Raw genomic sequence first — 13,177 nt, 5'->3', positions numbered from 1 at the left:
AACCACTCTAAAAAAAAAAAAAAAGTAGACCTTTCTGTAAAGATAGGCATTTCTGTGTCTAGGGGTGGAAAAAAAGGGGGCAGGATCCCAGCTCAGGTGGGGCAGCTTGCCAGAAGTCCTTGGGTTGTGGGCAAAATACGTGGCTTTCATCATCTCTCAAATCTCTCCTGGCTCGCAAGTGCCTGGTCGCAGCTCGCTTATAAAAAGGGTGAATTATTTACAGCAGGTCCTAACATCACCGAGGCAAAGGAACCCTTCTCCGGTTTCTGCAGGGATCTTCTGGGGCTCTCGCGGGCTCGTGGCCGAGCAGGCAGGAAGAAGGCTATGGGACAGCAGGGCCTCCGCCGTCCGCAAGCACGGCCTCCACAACAGGCCTGGCTCGAAGCTAAGAAAACCGCCAGAAAAGACACGGTAGTTATTTTTTTTTTTAATTATGTTATGTTAATCACCATACATTACATCATTAGTTTTTGATGTAGTGTTCCATGATTCATTGTTTGTGCACAACACCCAGTGCTCCATGCAGAACATGCCCTCTTTAATACCCATCACCAGGCTAACCCATCCTCCCACCCCCCTCCCCTCTAGAACCCCCAGTTTGTTTCTCAGAGTCCATAGTCTCTCATGGTTCGTCTCCCCCTCCGATGTCCCCCCTTCATTTTTCCCTTCCCTTTTCCCTTTTTTTTTTTTTTTAACATGTAACGTATTATTTGTTTCAGAGGTACAGATCTGATTCATCAGTCTTACACAATTCACAGCACTCACCATGGCACATACCCTCCCCAATGTCTATCACCCAGCCACCCCATCCGTCCCACCCCCCACCACTCCAGCAACCCTCAGTTTGTTTCCTGAGATTAAGAATTCCTCATATCAGTGAGATCATATGATACATGTCTTTCTCTGATTAACTTATTTCGCTTAGCATAATACCCTCTAGTTCCATCCATGTTGTTGCAAATGGCAAGATTTCATTCCTTTTGATGGCTGTGGTATATATATACAATGGAATATTATGCAGCCATCAAAAGACACGGTAGTTATTAAGGGCGGCGGACAGGTGCCCACAACGAGGGGCAAGCTGAGCTGGCAAGTAGGAGAAATTCGAATCCCTGGCCTCCTCTGCACTGTGTCTGTGGCAGGACCCCAAAACGCAGAGCTCCTGAGCCACTCTTCAGGGGGGAGGCAATTGGATTAGCCTACGGAGTTGCCTCAGGGTGAATTCATGGAATATGTTACCTGGTCAAGGAATATTTATATTTAGAAAGAACAACAGAGCGAGGCTACCCAAGGAGTATTGCCCTAGTGGTGGACTGTGAGGAGAACAGGGGTGTATCCGCCAGGCCAGTGGCCCTCCTCAAGATCTCTTCGGGGGGTGCCTGGGTGGCTCAGTCGTTAAGCGTCTGCCTTCGGCTTGGGTCATGATCCTGGGGTCCTGGGATCGAGCCCCGCATCGGGCTCCCTGCTCCGCGGGAAGCCTGCTTCTCCCTCTCCCACTCCCCCTGCTTGTGTTCCCTCTCTTGCTGTGTCTCTCTCTGTCAAATAAATAAATAAAATCTTTAAAAAAAAAGATCTCTTCGGATTCCTGTGGGGTGCGCTCCGGTGGGTGGGGAAAGCTTAGGGTCTTCTCAGGTCTTTTCTGAACATGTGTCCTGTCCCGGGCAAGCAGGTTACTTTCTAAATCTTTCATTGCGGTGGGGTTTGTTATATCTCCTCTTTCATTTCTGGTTTTGCTGGAGCCCTCCTTCTCTCTCCTTTTTGAGAGTCTGCCTAAGCTTTATCAATTTTGTTGATCTTTTCGCTGATCTGTTCTTTTTTTGGTTTGGTTTTGTTTTTATTTGGTTTATTTCTGCTCTAATATTATCTCCTTCCTTCTGCTGGTTTTGGGGTTCGTTCTTTTTCTCATTTAGGTATAAGGTTAGGTTGTTGGAGATTTTTCTTGCTTCTTAAGTAGGCCTGTATTGCTATAAACTTCCCTCTTTTTTAAAAGTTTTTATTTAAGGGGCACCTGGGTGGCTCAGTTGTTAAGCATCTGCCTTCCACTCAGGTCATGATCCCAGGGTTCTGGGATCAAGCCCCACATCAGGCTCCCTGCTCTGCGGGAAGCCTGCTTCTCCCTCTCCCACTCCCCCTGCTTGTGTTCCCTCTCTCCCTGTGTCTCTCTCTGTCAAATAAGTAAATAAAATCTTTAAAAAATAATAAAGTTTTTATTTAAATTCTAGTTAACATGCAGTGTAATATTAGTTTGAGGTGTACAATATAGTAACTCAACACTTTCTTACAACACAAAGTGCTTATCACAACAGGTGCACTCCTTAATCCCAATTACCTATTTAAGCCATCCCCCCACCAACCTCCCTTCTGGTAACCATCAGTAAACTAGGAAAGGGGGAAAAAAGAGAGAGAGGGAGAGGCAAACCAAGAAATAGACTTTTAATTATAGAGCAAAATTCCCTCTCAGAACCTCTTTTGTTGCATCCCAAAGATTTTGGACCATTCTGTTTTCATTTTCATTTGTCTCCATGTGTTTTTTTATTTCCTCTTTGATTTCTTGGTTGACCCATTCATTGTTTAGTATCATGTTATTTAACCTCTATGTATGTATGTTCTTTTTTTTAATTTAATTTTATTATGTTAGTCACCATACATTGCATCATTAGTTTTTGATGTAGTGTTCCATGATTCATTGTTTTCATATAACACCCAGTGCTCCATGCAGTACGTGCCCTCTTTAATACCCATCACCAGGCTAACCCATCCCCCCGCCCCCTCCCCTCTAAAACCCTCAGTTTGTTTCTCGGAGTCCATAGTCTCTCATGGTTCGTCTCCCCCTCTGGTTTTCCCCCCTTCATTTTCCCTTCCTTCTCCTAATGTTCTCCATGCTATTCCTTATGTTCCACAAATAAGTGAAACCATATAATTGACTTTCTCTGCTCGACTTATTTCACTTAGCATAATCTCCTCCAGTCCCATCCATGTTGATGTAAAAGAAAAATATGGAATGCTTCACAAATTTGCGTGTCATCCTTGTGCAGGGGCCATGCTAATCTTCTCTGTATTGTTCCAATTTTAGTATATGTGGTGCTGAAAGGAGCACTATGTATGTATGTTCTTTCCAGATTTTGCTTGTGGTTGTTTTCTAGTTTCATGGTGTTGTAGTTGGAAAAGATGCATAATATGACTTCAAATTTTTTTAATGTTGAGACTTGTTTTGTGGCCCAACATATGATCTCTTCTGGAGAATGTTCCATGTGCACTTGAAAAGAATGTGTATTCCACTGTTTTAGGATGTGATGTTCTGAATATCTCTCTTAGATCCATCTGGTCCAGTGTGTCATTCAAAGCCCCTGATTTCTTGTTGATTTTCTGTTTGGATGATCTATCCATTGATGTAAGTGGGGTGTTAAAATTCCCTACTATTATTGTATTACTATCGATCACTTCTTGTATGTTTATTATTAGCAGCTTTATGTATTTGGGTGCTCTCATGTTCCGTGTATAAATATTTACAATTGTTATATCTTATTGTTGGATTGTTCCTTTATGATTACATAGTGTCCTTCTTTGTTTCTTGTTACAGTCTTTGTTTTAAAGTCTATTTTGTCTGATAGAAATATTGCCAACCTGGCTTTCTTTTCACTTCCATTTGCATGATAAATGTTTTTCATCCCTTTACTTTCAATCTGCTTGTGCCTTTAGGTCTGAAATGAGTCTCTTATAGGCATATAGATGGACTTTTTAAAAATTTATTTTTATTTATTTAAGTAATCTCTACACCCAACATGGGGCTCAATCTTGTTTTGTTGTTTTTTTTTTTTTATCCATTCCATCACCCTATGTCTTTTGATTGGAGCATTTAGTTCATTTACATTCAAAGTAATTACTGATAAGTATGTATTTCCATTTGTTACTTGTTTATGATTGTTTTTGTAGTTCTCTGTTCTTTTCTTTTACTCTCTTCTCTCATGGTTTGCTGGCTTTCTTTAGTGATGTACTTAGATTCCTTTCTCTTTATTTTTTTGCATATCTATTACTGGTTTTTGATTTGTGGTTACCATTAGGTCTACATGTAACATCTTATGCACATAGCAGTCTATTTCAGGTTGATGGTGGCTTAAGTTTGAACCCATTCTAAAAGCATTACATTTTTATTCCTTTTCCTCCCACATTTTAGGCATATGGCGCCATAATTTACATCCTTTTATTTTGTGAATCCCTTGATTGATTTTTATAGATATGCTTAATTTTACTGCTTCTGTGCCTCCTACTTTTCTTACTCCTGCTTATGGTGTTTCCTTTCCACTCATTTCTTGTAAGGCTGGTTTTTAGTGGTGATGAATTCCTTTAACTTGTATTTGTGTGGGAAACTCTCTCTCTCCTATTCTGAATGATAGCCTTGATGGATACGGTCTTCTTGGTTGCAGGTTTGTTTTTTTTTTTTCAGCATTTTGATGATATCATATCTCCCTTCTGGCCTGTTTTCTGCTGAAAAACCAACTGATATCCTTACGTGGTTTCCCTTATAGGTAAGTTTCCTTGTGCTGCTTTATCAATAGTTTTTGCCATTTTAATCACTATGTCTTGGTGTGGACCTCCTTGAGTTGATATTTTGAGGGGCTCTCTGTGCTTCCTGGATCTGAATTTGTGTTTTCTTCCCCAGATTTGGGAAGTTTTCAGCTACTATTTCTTCAAATAAAAATTTCTCCCCCACCCCTTGTCCTTTTTTGGATCTCTGTAATGTGAAGGTTATTATGTTTGGTGGTGTGGCTGAATTCCCTTAATCTATTTTCATTTTTTTATTATTTTTTTCTCTCTCCTGTTCATTCAGCTTGAATACTTTCCACTACTCTCTTCTCCAGGTCACTGACCTGTTCTTCTGCTTCCTCCTGTCTACTGTTTATTCCTTCTAGTGTATTTTTAATTTCAGTTCTCTGATTGGTTCTTTTTTGTTTTCTTTCTCTTTCTTGAGGGTCTCCCTGAGATCCTCCACTCTTTTCTCAGGTCCAGCTAGTATCTTTATGGCCATTTCTTTAAATTCTCTATTAGACATGTTATTTATCTCCATTTCCTTTAACTCTCTTGTGATTTTGTCTTGTTCTTTCATTTGGGACATATTCCTCTGTGTCCTCATTTTGCGTAACTCTCTGTGTCTGTTTCTGTGTGTTAGGAAAGTCAGCTACATCTCCTCCTCTTGAAAGTCATGGATTTAGGAAGAAGAGGTCCTATAATGCCCTGTGGTGCAATGTCCCCTCTTTACCAGAACCTGGCACTTCAGGGGTGTCTGTGTGTGTTGTGTGTGCCCTACTATTGTGGCTGAGTTATATTTGCCTTCAGTCGAGTCATTTGCAATGGCTTTCTTTGTCTTTTGTGGACAGGGCTTGGTCCCTGTGCTATTAGTGAGCTAGTCTGGGGCTGCTTTGGGCTTGAGTTGAGTCACAGAACTACAGGGCGCTCTCCCTCTGTTGTCCCCTGAGAAGCTTTCCTTGGTGGGTGGGGCCCCACTGCTGGGGCTGCAGTCAAATTGGTATGTGTGGTTTTCTTCCTTTCTCTTTGGGGCAGAACTCACTTTAGAGTGGGTTGACCCTGGTCAGGCCTGCTTGCATACTGCCAGGCTTATGGTGCTGCTTTGGATGGACTCCTGTCAAGGGCATGTTTGATGGAGTGGATCTGCTAGAGAATATGTGGATAACAGGGATGCGGTGACAGCAAGGTCCCACCTGGTCTGCTGCAGGAGGGAACCTACAGCCACCTAGGAAAACTCTTGCTAAGGCTGGGCTGGAGGGGGCAGTCTTCAGAAGGGGGTGGGGTGCAGGGTGCATTGTTAGCAAGCTAGGTGAGGGTATTCACATTGTGCTGGTTCTCACAGGTGTCCTTTTATCTAGGCTAGGGGGCAGGGAAGGGAAATGGTGTCTACCAGCTCTTTTGTTCTTGCTGAAGTCTCCCAAAGATCCCTGCCCCTCCAGCATATGCTCTGAGATTAGTGAACAAATCTCCCTCCCCTATATGCCAAGCATTTTTCAAACTGCTGCTTCTATGCTATATCTCCATGGGGCTGTTTGTTACATTGTCTCTTTAAGGGCAGGGACTCAGTTTCCTATCACCCTCCAGCTCTCCCCTGGGGTGGGCTCACTGATTTTTAACATTCCAGGTGTTAAGCCCCACTGATTGTAAGAATGCACGAAGTTAGGTCATACGGTTTTCAAAGCCAAATGTTATGAGGATTTGTCTTCCCAGTACAGGTCCCTTGTGCCTGGGGTGCCTGGACTGGGGTCTGCTCCTCTCCTCTCCCCACACCTGTGGGTCCCTCCCTCCTGCATACCATCTCATGGGTCAGTTTAGTTCCTGATCACGTCATCGACCTTCCTACCATTTTCACTGTGGCCTCTTCTCTACATTTAGCTGTGGAGAGTCTGTTCTGCCAATCTTCAAGTCATTTTCTGGGTTATTTATACTGATGTGGCTGTTATATATGTGTATCTGTGGGATGAGGTGAGCCTAGGATCCTCCTACTCTGTCATCTTTCCCAGAAGTCCCGTGATCACTTTCCTACCATTTTTAAGTTGTCCTTTTCTTGATTCAGCATCTGCTTGGTTGTTAGAAACCTTTGACTTTTTCAAGAGTTCTGGCAAAGTTGGTTCTAATCGTTGCTGTTTGTTCTTCAGTGTTTCTGTGGAGGGACAGGAGTTTGGAGCTGGCCACTCTGCTATTTTGCTGATATCACCAACGCTAATGGATGTCTCATTTCTTCTCTGTGTACATCTCTGTTCCCTTCTCTGTACAAGGAGATGACACAGGTGGTTTGTAGTAAGGCTTTCCTTTTGAGAAAAGTGATCAATGAAACAAGAAAGCCTATTTCAGAAGCCCAAGACCTTGCTGTGTTGGGTTTTGTGTCCATGTTGGTCATAATGGTGAACAACCTCTCCTCAGAAGAATCTATAGGCATATCAGCCTTTTTTTTTTTTATGATTAGTATTTTTTGGGTCCTCTGCAGATAAGTCACGAAGACATTCTCCTATGTTTTATTCAAGGAGCTTTATTGTTTAAGCTTTTAATTCTGAGATCCATCCCAAATTAATTTTTGTGTTTGCTGTGATGTAGGTATCAAGACTCATTTCCCCCCTTTATTTATTCAGTTTTTCTAGCACCATTTGTTGAAAAGACTTACCTTTCCCCATTCCATAGCTTTGCCAGCTTAGTCAAAAATCGATTAACTGTAAATGTATGGGCCTATATCTAGACCCCATATTCTGTAACATTTATCTATTTACCTATCCTTATGCTAACATCATGCTGTCTTTATAGCAATTCCTGGAATCAGCTTTATAGCAAGTTTTGATATCAGGTAGCATGAACCATTAAACTTTCCTCACAATTGTTTTGGCTTTTTCGTAGTCCTTTGGTTTACCATGTAAATTTTAAAATCAACTTATCAAAGTTAAAATGCCTGTGTGTTGATGATTGCATTGAATCTATAGATCTATATGGGGAGAGTCAACATCATAATAATAATGTGTGTTCTAGTTCACAAACATTGTATATCTCTTCATTTAGGTCATTAATTTTTTTCATGGTATTTTGTAGTTTTCAGTGCAGAGGTCTTCTATGTCTTTTGTTAAATTTATTAAGTTTTAAGCATTTAGGTCTTTTGATACTACTGAAATAGAATTTTTTTTTAAGATTTTATTTATTTATTTGACAGAGAGACAGCAAGAGAGGGAACACAAGCAGGGGGAGTGGGAGAGGGAAAAGCAGGCTTCCCATTGAGCAGAGAGCCCGATGTGGGGCTCAATCCCAGGACCCTAGGATCATGACCTGAGCTGAAGGCAGACACTTAATGACTGAGCCACCCAGGCGCTCCTGTAGATAGAATTTAATTTTTCTTTGCATCTTCCAATTGTTGCTAGTATATAGAAATACGTATTTTTCTGTATATTGTCCTGTGTCCTTTGACTTTGTTAAATAAGTCTAGTAGTTGTTTAGTGTTTCTTAGGTTGTTCTGTGTAAACAATTATGTTTTCTGCAAAATGTTTTTAGTTTTACTTGTTCCTTTCCAGTCTTTATGCTTTTTTCCCCTTACTTTATTGCACCAATTAGAAGCAATATTGAATAGGAAGGTGGGGTGGATATCCTTGCTTTGTTACCAGTTTTGAGGTGGGTGGCATTCAGTATTTCACCATTGGCTATTATGCTAGCTGTAGGATTTTGTATGGATTCTTTTGTTAGATTGAAGAAGTTCCTTTCTATTCCTAGTTTTTTGAGAATTTCTAATCCTAAATGAGTGTAGAATTTGAATTTTTTCTTCAATTATTAAGATCATAATGCTTTTATCTTTTTTTTCTATTAATATGGTGAATTATATTGATTTTTGAATGTTGAACCAACTTTACATCTTTGGAATAAATCTACTGGTCCTGGTTTTTATTTCATTTGTGTAGTGCTGGATTTGATTTGGTAACATTTTGTTAATGACTTTTAGCATCTATATTCATGAGGGATATAAATCTTTAACCTTATTTTCTTATCTTTGTTAGGTTTTGGTATCATGATTTTACTGGCCTCTTAAAGTGTGATGGGAGGAGGTGTTTCCTCTTTATTTTCTGAGTTTGTATAAAATTTGTATCAGTATCCTTAAATGTTTGATGAATTTATGGGATTGAATTTATTTGATTGATTTATTAATTCACCACTGAAACCATCTGGTCCTGAACGTTTCTTTGAGGGAAAATTTTTTGATAAACAATTTAAAAGGTATTGAGCTATTCAGATATTGTGTTTTATTATATCTGTTTTGGTAAATTCTGTGTTTCAAGGACTTTGTCCATTTCATGTAAGCTATCAAATTTATTGTTATAAATTTTCCAAATATTTCCTTATTCGTCTTTTAATGCCTGTAGGATCTGTAGTGACGTACCTTCTTTCATTGGGGTGATAGCCCTTCTCATTTTGACATTGATAATTTGTGTTTTCTTTTTTAAACTAATTTTGCTCTGAATTAATTTTATTAATCTTTTCAAAGAACTAAATTTTGGCTTTGTTATCTCTGTTGTTTGTAAGTCTTCTGTTCATTGATTTCTGTTATCTTAAAATATCCACCTTACTACTTAACTTTGGGTTTACTTTTTCTTTTTGTATCTTTCCTATTTTGGAAACTCACTTGGTTTTAAACCTGTTTTCTCAGGAGTATATAAAATTATTTCTCTCTAAGCACTGCTTTAGCTGCATCCCATTAATTTCAAAATTGTATTTTCTTAATCATTCAGGTCAGAGTATTTTCTAACTTCCATTGTGATTTCTTATTTGATCCAAAGTTTATTTAGAAATATATTGCTTAATGTCCAAATGTTTGGGAATTTTCTAACCTTATTTTTTCCTTTTGATTCCTAATTCAATTATTTGTGTCCAGAGAATATATTTCGTAAGATTTCAATTCTTTGAAATTTATTGAGACTTGTTTTATGGCACAGGATATGGCCTATCTCAGCAAATGTCCTAGGTACACTTGAAAAGAATGCATATCCTGTGGTAGTTAGGTGTAGTGTTCTGATTAGCATTAGGTCAAGGCAGTGAGTAGTGTTGTTCAAATTGTCTAAAACTGTACTGATTTCTTATTTAATTTTTCTATCAACTACTGAGAAGAAGGTGCTACCCTTAGGCTGCAATGTCATAAGATTTCTCTCCATCTCCCCACCCTAAATCAAGTCTTTCCTCTCCGGCAGCAAAGCTGCTGGACTGGAAGACTGCCATTCTTGCAGACTGAGCTGCATGGGGGCTGGGGGGAGAATAGACCCGAGCTGTCTTACCTGAATCTTTAGCAGGTTTTCAATGTGTTGGCCATCTCTGATAGATTTCTAGTGCCCTAAAATGGGTGTTTTTGACAATTTTGTCTAGTCTGTCTGTCTATCCATCTACCTACCTACCTACCTACCTACCTACCTACCTACCTATTAGTGGAGGAGAATTGCTGGCCTCTTCTTTAGAAGCCGATTTTATGGTAATATTTTAATATGATGTCTTTAACCTTTATTAAAAATATTGAGAAGAACATTTCTGCATCTTCTCTAAAACCTCTGTTGGAGGTTTTTTAAGTTGTTAATGTTGTTTGTCCAGAATAAGTGGGAAAAACTCCCTTCGGGATGTAGTATAGACTTACTTGGTTCCTTCATAACATTCACCAGTTGAATCACAACAAGTTAAACATTTATTTGCTAGAAATGAATATTATAAATTAGAATTTTATTCTTGAAAACTCATTTCATACCATAAAATACCAAGACATCACAAATGTTCTTCAAAATCATACAAGTATTTGCTTTTACAAACATTATGTAGAATTTCATTCATGGATAAAGAAGATGTGGTATATATATACAATGGAATATTATGCAGCCATCAAAAGGAATGAGATCTTGCCATCTGCAACGACGTGGATGGAACTGGAGGGTATTATGCTGAGCGAAATAAGTCAAACAGAGAAAGACATGTATCATATGACCTCACTGATATGAGGAATTCTTAATCTCAGGAAACAAACTGAGGGTTGCTGGAGTGGGGGGTGGGGTGGGAGGGATGGAGTGACTGGGTGATGGACACTGGGGAGGGTATGTGCTCTGGTAAGCGCTGTGAACTTTTTTTTTTTTTTAAAGATTTTATTTATTTATTTGACAGAGAGAGAAACATAGCTAGAGAGGGAACACAAGCAGGGGCAGAGGGAGAGGGAGAAGCAGGCTCCCCGCTGAGCAGGGAGCCCGATGCGGGGCTCGATCCCAGGACCCTGGGATCATGACCTGAGCCGAAGGCAGACGCTTAACGACTGAGCCACCCAGGCGCCCCTTCAAGAAATACTTATTGAGAGATTACCATGTGCCAGAGACTGTGCCAGGCACCAGGAATAAAAACAAATGTACTCAGGAGGCACAGCTCCTGCCCTCCCCTCAGAGCTAACAGTCCAATTGGTGAGAGAGATGGTTACGCAGACAATTACAATCAAGTGTGAGATGGGCAATGGCAGAGGAAGTCAGTTTTATGATTGTGCCCAGTATCTGTGTTTGCTCCCACAATTTTTTTCCTGGTCTTTGGAATCCTTGAGGCTTTAGAAATAAAATATCATTAAAGCCTAGACTAAAGACACGTCTCCCATGGTAAGTTTCTGAATGGTAAATACTTGGGGAGGGACAGTTTCCTTGGGAAAGGTTTCTCTTATTCTAAATTTGTGAATGTACATTAGATCACTTGGGAAGCTTTAAAAAAATACCCTTGCCTGGATCTGGTGAGGCCCAAGACCCAATTTTTTAAAGTACTCAATGACTTTAGCATGCAACCGTGGTTAAGAACTATTATAGCCTTTGCTTCCAGTTTCCTCAACATTTGACACCTGGAATAAAAGAAGCCTCCTTCAATGGTTTTCGTTAAGTTTTCTGGGAAATTCTTCTTCACAATACTTATGGCTTCCTTCTACTGCTCTGGTGTCTGGTAGAGAGTGAGCCCTTATCATCAACACTTCAAGATCCTAAAGAACATGGGGCACTCATTCCTCTCTCTCTCTTACTCATCCCCAAGTGAGATGGAGAAATTCATCTGATCGGTTCGCCTCTCACACCCACTGAGCCACATTCTGTGTAGCAGATGTAGTTACTTTGCTCTACCCATATCCTTTGCATCTATCCCATAGTGATAATAAGAACAGCTAAATGGTACTTATTGAATGCTTACCATATGGCAGCTGCTGTCCTAAGCCTTTTACATGAATTAATTCATTACATCGTCATACCAACCTGATGATGTACATTCTGTGGTTATACCATTTTAGATTTGAGGAAGCTAAAACTTAAGGAGATTAAGGAACTTGTCTGAGGACACACTGTCATTGGACTGGGATTTCGATCCAGACCACCTGGCTCCAGAGCATATTCTCTTAACCTCCATGCTACTCCACTGCTAAGGGGCTAGCCTGGCCTTTGTTCCACACGTGGTAAGCACAGTTGGAGGCCAGTGCTAAGTGCGTATTTGCTGGCAGGCATTCTCCATTCTACTGGTAACTGGGTCTGTAAGCCTCTCTGTGCAGCTTGCTGCATACAAGTACTCCAAGTCATCTTAGTAGGTGCAACTCTACTCCCAAGTGGGTACCATGGTCCAGAATTGAGGAGGGGGATGAGGGTTCCCTTGAATCAACATATACTCAGACTTTAAACTGTCTGTCTAGGAGTTCTGCACTTAAGGCTTTGGAATCTCTAACAATTTTGTGCTTACGTTTCTCATCCCAAAGAGATCCTTAACTCACACTACACACTTCTTCCTTGGATTTTACTTTGCCTGTTCTTAAGCATGTTGGGAAGAGGCAACGCCTTTGTTAACTGGCACAAGGATTCACTATATATGATTATGCATCCATGAAAAAAGTTTTCTACCTTACAAATCAGTTCATTGTGATTGTATATTGCTATTGATTATACTAGTCTAGTCCCAGCCAACTACATGGCTTCAGTTGCCATGATCACATGGCTTTAAACATGAGTTTTGTTTATCACCCAAGGTGTTTTATTTTTAAGAGCAAAGGTTATTAAAGTTCAGGTGTTTTAACTAAAGCCATTATAAGGAGAAGGCTCCTAGTAACAGAAAAAAGTTTTCCTCTCCTGGTAAACCTCAATGAACTAATGAGAATTCTGTAATACCTTGTATTTTTCTTTTTGTCTAAATACAAATCTTAGTTTTAGAAGACTGCATAAAGATAAATACTGTTTTAGAAAATAGTTTCATGATATGTTCTTTATTAAAAGCCACTTTAAACACTTTTTCAAAGTAGGTGTTGATTTTAACTTTAGTTCATTGCTATACAGCGGGATGGGCCAACTACAGCTCATGGGCCAAATCTGGCTGCTGCTAGTTTTTGTAAAGTTTTATTGGAACACAGCCATGTTCCTTCTACGTGTTATCCATTGCCACTTTCACCTTATAATGGCAGAATTGAGTAATTGCAACCGAATCTGGCCAGAGAAACCTAAAATAGTTCCTCTCTGGCTATTTACAGACTAAGTCAGCTGTCGCCCGCTATTGTATAGCAACCCCCCGCCCCGCCCCCATCTCCTAGCCCCTCATGCCTGATTTGCTGCTTCTCATTTTGTCTTGGGTTACTGATTTTTTATTTTACAAGTGAATAACTATTACCTCATTCAGGTTAGCA

General features: G+C 40.0%; 1 non-coding gene across 1 annotated transcript; it reads right to left on the bottom strand.

Moving 5' to 3' along the window:
- Positions 1–2,990: 2,990 nt before the first annotated feature.
- LOC118548008 (U6 spliceosomal RNA) lies at positions 2,991–3,097 on the bottom strand. Its single transcript, XR_004923389.1, has one exon. It is a non-coding gene; the product is annotated as a U6 spliceosomal RNA (small nuclear RNA).
- Positions 3,098–13,177: the final 10,080 nt, after the last annotated feature.

The sequence above is a fragment of the Halichoerus grypus genome, chromosome 1 (genome assembly GCF_964656455.1).
Source record: "Halichoerus grypus chromosome 1, mHalGry1.hap1.1, whole genome shotgun sequence".
NCBI classification, from domain to species: domain Eukaryota; kingdom Metazoa; phylum Chordata; class Mammalia; order Carnivora; family Phocidae; genus Halichoerus; species Halichoerus grypus.
Note: the sequence above shows the minus strand (reverse complement) of the source record. Positions and strands in the feature narration are given on the sequence as shown.